Below are 6,000 nucleotides of genomic sequence, written 5' to 3' on the forward strand. Positions count from 1 at the left end.
GGTATTGGCTTCGTCATACAGAATGCAATAGTACATACACAATAATAAAATAAACTAAGGTCAATAAATTATAGTATTCATTTTAAGATGGCAGAGTACCATATTACACCAGAATAGTTTCTAAAGGTTAATGCAATAAGGCACACTATAATATAACATAGTATATTATAGTATACCCTGTACATAGTGTATTGTGTATTCTGTACACTATGTAATTACACACTACTTAACCACAGCACACGATAATATGTTTAACTACAGAATTCTGTTCACGTGACTCCTTTTGTCAGCACACAACAGTTAGCATAGCAAGTGAATGTTCTGCATACTGCAGTCTGGAGTCTGTTGAGACAGCAACAGTTGTATCCTGTGAATTGCAATGTGTACAGGCCCTGTCACCAGTAGTTTACAATGCACAAGTTATGTTCTGTCAGTATTTCTTGCATCAGTATACTATAAATCCAAACTTTCCTGCTCTAATATTTTTCACACATGAAGCACAGTTCATACTAGGTGGTATTACTAATTTACACCGTCATCATGTTTGGACATATGAAAAGCCACATACTGTTGTTCTATGTCATCATCAAAAGAGGTTCTCCATAAACAGACCGATGACCGTTGCAGTCTGGTCCCTTTAATTCCACATCTCCATCAACATGTGAACCAGTATTATTGCTGATTGGGTAGTTGGACCATAAGGATTAGTAAGCAGATTTAGGGGGCAGGTGCACAGAAGCTTCCAGGAAAAAACCAAACCTTATATTCATGAAGACACTTCATTGATCATTTGTCAACAACCTCATTTCTTGCATGATGGTGCTCCAGCACACTTTCGGTGTGGTATTGAAAGTGCCCCCCCCCCCTCCCCCCCCCCCATGAAATCTTAGTTGTGGTGACAGAATGATCTGTAGTGCATCCCAAAGTCCACGTTAGGTTAGTTTGAAAGGTAACAATTTGGTTTCGAATTGGCAAAGCCAATGTACTTGAAAGCCAAATAAAGATTGTGGTGACAAACTGACTGGTTGCACAGCCTAATTTTTACATCTGTACCATATTGAAAAATGTGGTGGTGGGGTATAATATGTAACTTTTACCTACTTCAGTAATATGGCTCACCAACCTGTTATCATCATGAATGAATTTTCACTTTGTTGCAGGGTATGTGCTGATTTGAAACTTCCTGGCACTCAAAAGCTGTGCATTGGACTGGGACTCAAAGTAAAGGATTAGACTACCAGTAATGTTGGTTTTCATTTGAGTGCTTTTGTTGCCTAATTATATGAATATTATTGCTGTCAAACTCTTATGTGAAAGTTGAATACTAATTTCAAATACAACTTTTATAAAACAAAAATCGTTATCAAACATAATTTCCATAGGAAGTTCGGAATTCAGTGTCCCATTATTGCCAAAGCCATTAAGCAAAAATAAGCACAAGATCAGGTAGCACAAGGATGAGGAAGGCAATCAGACATGACATCTTCAAAGAAAGCATTGAGCACTTTCTGTTATTTATTCAGAGGAACTAGTAAAAATTTATATCTGGATGACTGAGCATGGATTTGAATCCTACCTTAACTAATGTGTCTCAGTTGTTAGTATGTATATTGTTTTCTGTTATGTGCATAATAGCATATCCCTGTCATAATTCATCCAGGCAATACAAAATGTAAGCTTTTGCTGTGAAGATTTTTTTTACATGCAAGACTGCAAATGAGTTGATAACAAGTATAGTTGCAGCTCTATCTTTTGTTTCAGAATTTTTGAAACCATGAAGAGTGACCAACAATGTTCCTGAGAGAAGCTTACTTAATCTTTCTCTTTTCAGTGATGGTTGCAATTCACTTTTTGTGTATTACGATTTTATGCAGGAGCATAACTACGGTGTATTTCACATATGTAATATGCATAGTTTTGTGTTGTAATTCTTCTTCTTTTGTGGCTCTACAGCTCATTCTGAGCCCTGGTCTCTTCAACTACTGTCTGCCACTAAAGCTCTCCAATTTCTGTAATCCATTTTCCAGAGGTCCTCGGTGACACCAATCTCCCATCTGATTCTCATCCAATTACACACTCTCTGTCCTTCTGGATTTCCTTGTAATAGCTTTTTGGGTACTTCCACATTACTCATCCATGCTACATCTGGATGATTTAACTGTTCTTCCAATATTTGGGTCTTTATAAATGAAGTAGGACTCATGATTGTATCTTCTCCTGTGTATTACTCTTTCACAAATTGGGCCAATGGTTCTTTGAAGAATCTTCCTTTTAGGTGTGTCCAGCATTTTAATGTCTTTTACGTGCTTGGGTCAAATTTTTGGAGGCATATATAAGCTCTGGTCGTATTAATGTGTTGTAGGTGAGTAACCTGCTGGTATGGATCAGGAGCCTTTAAGATAAGAGTCTTCTTAGAGCAAAAAAAAAAACTTTTTGTTGTTATTAGCCTCCATTTGATTTCATAGGCACTATTGTTTGAGTAGTTAACTGTCGAGCTCAGATACTTCTCAGCTCTCAAAGGTATAGTTTCCCACTGTTATAGATGTTCTGCTTGTGTTCTTTTCTGCCAACCATGTGTTTTGTTTTTCCTGGTTGGTGTTGTAATGTCACATTCGTGCTAGCTTGTTCGAGGGCGATAAATGTCTCTTCCATTGCCTTTCAGCTTCTTGCCTCTATATGTCGTGCCTAAGCGAGTATCTGCACTAATTTATGGAAGATCATCCCCCTGTTCAAAAGGTTTTCAACTGTCACCACCTTCTCCAGGGCAGTATTATATAGGAGGCAGACCAGTGCTTCTCCTTGCCATACCTCGTTTTCGATATCTGGTGTATCAGACATCATTCTTTCTGTTCTTATGCTACCTCATGTATTGCTCCTTGGAATTCTCACTGACCTAACAGATTTTCTAGAGGTTCCCAACTCAGCCAGGGCATGATTTAATTCCTCCTGTTCATAAAGAAGTAATGCATGCCAATCCCTAATTCAGTCGTCGTCTTAGGATTTGCCTTAAAGGATAGATCTGATGTACAGTTGGCTTTCCTGGGAGAAGTCCACATTGATAAGCCCCCGTCTCTCTGAATTATCTGGAGGAGATAGTCAAATAGTACATTGAAGGATACTCTATACACCAAGTTAAGTAATTTGATCCCCTTATAGTTGTCACATTCCAACTGCTCTCTCTTCTTGTATATGGGGCATATTATTCCTTCTTTCCATTGCTGGTGCATTCTCTCCTCTTCCCATACTAAAGTAGCAAATCTTTAAGAAGATCCATCCCAATTCCCTACCTTCTTGCAGCTCCACCAGGATACGGTCTGTGCCTGTTACATTGTTGTTTTTTGTTTTCTTCACGGCATTCCTTATTTCTTCTAGGTTTGGTGGATCTATGCTATCAGACTAATTTTCTCTGTGTATCTCTGTTTGATCTGTTGATATTATTATTTTCAGTTGAGGTGGTTGTCAAATTGTCAGTGCCATATTTCACATATATCTTTCCCCTCACTTAAAATTTTTCCCATTTCATCTTTTATTAGGCTTGTTTTACCATCAAAGGATTCCCCTGCTACATTCTCTTCCCTGAAAAATTTTCTTGCCTCACCCTTATTTCTCATAAGTTCCATTTCTTCAATGCTTTCATCCACTCTTCTTTCTTCTTTGGTGGTCCCACTCCCACTTTCCAATCCTCTTTTTTTTTCTTTATAATCTTCCATCATTCTTCCTGTATACTGTGATACCTGTGTGTTCTTTTCCTCTATTTCTCATTTGGCATCAAACATGGAGGTCTCGTATGCCTTACATCACTTCGTAACGTTTTATTTGCTGATGATCCAATGCATCTTTCATTATTTCCCACTATATTCAATGTTTCTGCATTTTACAGTGTTTTTGAGTATTCATGTTATATATACTCTCTTGATACTGTTCTCTAATTTCAACTGCTTCTAAAGCTGCTGTATTACGTTTAGGCCTCATCGACCATGTTCGTGGCACTGTGTTGAAGATCCTAGTCCTCACTTGTGCCTTGACCAGAATATTATCTGAATCTGTATTTGAGTCTCTAAGCTACTCACAACTAATAGATGTGATTTGTGCCTTGCATCTGTCAGTACATGTTCAGTTTTCTTTTTATGTTTCCGTCTGATGACACCCATGTTTCTTTGTGTACATTTTTACATGGAATTAGTGTTGAACCCACTACCATATTATATATAGGTGCTGTAAATAATTCAAGTCTTGCTCATTATCATTGCTTGTAATATGTTTGCTGTAACTCTAATTGTTGGTCTAAAGATCTTTCCTGTCCCCACTTGAGCATTTAGTTCACCAGTTGTTATTTTAATGTTGTTTCCTGGACAGCCATTGTATGTTCTTTCCAGAAATTTATCATCATCATCACCTTTCTTCTTCTTCTTCTTCTTCTTCTTCTTCTTCTTCTTCTTCTGCTGGTGCATGGACAATTGTTATAAAGTAGTTAAAGAATTTCCGCTTTGTCCTGAGTGCTGATAATCTTGAGTAATAGGTGTAAGATGATTTACTTTATAATGTGCCACAAACCCTGTGCCAAACTCGTGCTTCCTCTCACTGCGGCTGTAAAATATATTTGCTTCTTTTTTTTCTAGACTCCTACTTTCAGTTCACCTTACTCCTTGCAGTACTGTGATACGCTGTTTCAGTTCTGTTCTTCGATCCACTAGCATTCTTACAGCTCCTGGGCAATACATAGATCTCACTTTCCACGTTTCAATATTCAGGTGATGAAAAATTAGCACACTCGGACTTCGCAGAACGATTCCTCACATACTAGCATTGCAGAAATGTGTGTCACAAAATTTCGACCTGTGCATATTTCGGGCAGTAAATGGACGTTAAAGATTGGCAATCTGACAACACTATAATTACACATATGGTAACTACCCCTGTCAGCATACAGGACTAGTACTGTGCAGGTGGTGCAGTGGATAGCATTTTAGGTTAGCATGTAGGCGGTCAAGAGTTCGATTCTGGGTCAAGACGTTTATGTTTTTATTTGTCAGTTTCATTTTACCAAATAATACTGTAGTGTACACCTTTACATAGTGTATCCCTAACGAAATGTAGTGGACCTGAATATGGCAGGAATAATATTTGACACAAGTTGGTGAGACCATTGGGGGAGGGTGCTCAGGAAATGTGTTTGGAACCTATCAGATGTGGTGCAAAACAATTTGCATCCACAATGTGCAAAGGGCTTCTTTAAAAGCTGCCCAATGAAAATGATTGTCTTCCATTTCTGTGTTCGTAGTATGTACGTGCTAATGTTTTGTAGTAGACCCACCGTAATCGCTGTATGGCTATTAAGATGCAAGGTACCATACTATGCAGGCAGTATTTAGCAAATAAAAACAAATTCACCTTGATCCAGAATTGAACCCTAGACCTCCCGCAGGTTAACCCAAAATGCTACCCACTGCACCAACTGCAAGGCTCTGCTCGCACTTCCACTAAGGAAGGGATTCTATTTGTGTTTATCTGCTCTGCATAGTAACTAACAGTTCTTGATAAAACTTTACGTAGTTTTCGTATTAGATTTCTTAGTGTTTTCTTGATCGTTTAGAACAGAAAGCGCCCTAAAACCATCATTTGTTTGTTTCGCGGCCGTTAGCCACTAGTCACTTGAATCAGCAGTTGTCTTGTGACAGCGAGAGCACCAGCAGCAGCGAGTACTGTTTGTATAAAGCGTTTTTGTACTTATTTGCTGCGCTTAGCTTTTAAATAGTTTTTCTGGGAAAACCTAGCGTAGTTTTCGCGTCTCGTATTTCAGTGAGTGTTTCTTGATTATCAGAGTAGCTCATCAGAAGATTATCTTGGGAATTTGTCACCGTATAGGGTAGGGTAAACATAGTCATGTGTAGGGACTGTGGTTGTTGTGAGCGGACGCAAGGAGAATTGGCCACTCTTCGGGGGCAGGTGGAGGCTTTGTCTGTTAGGCTCATCGAGCTCGAGGCGCAGGCGTCGGCTCAT

This window comes from Schistocerca cancellata, chromosome 9 (assembly GCF_023864275.1).
Source record: "Schistocerca cancellata isolate TAMUIC-IGC-003103 chromosome 9, iqSchCanc2.1, whole genome shotgun sequence".
NCBI lineage: Eukaryota > Metazoa > Arthropoda > Insecta > Orthoptera > Acrididae > Schistocerca > Schistocerca cancellata.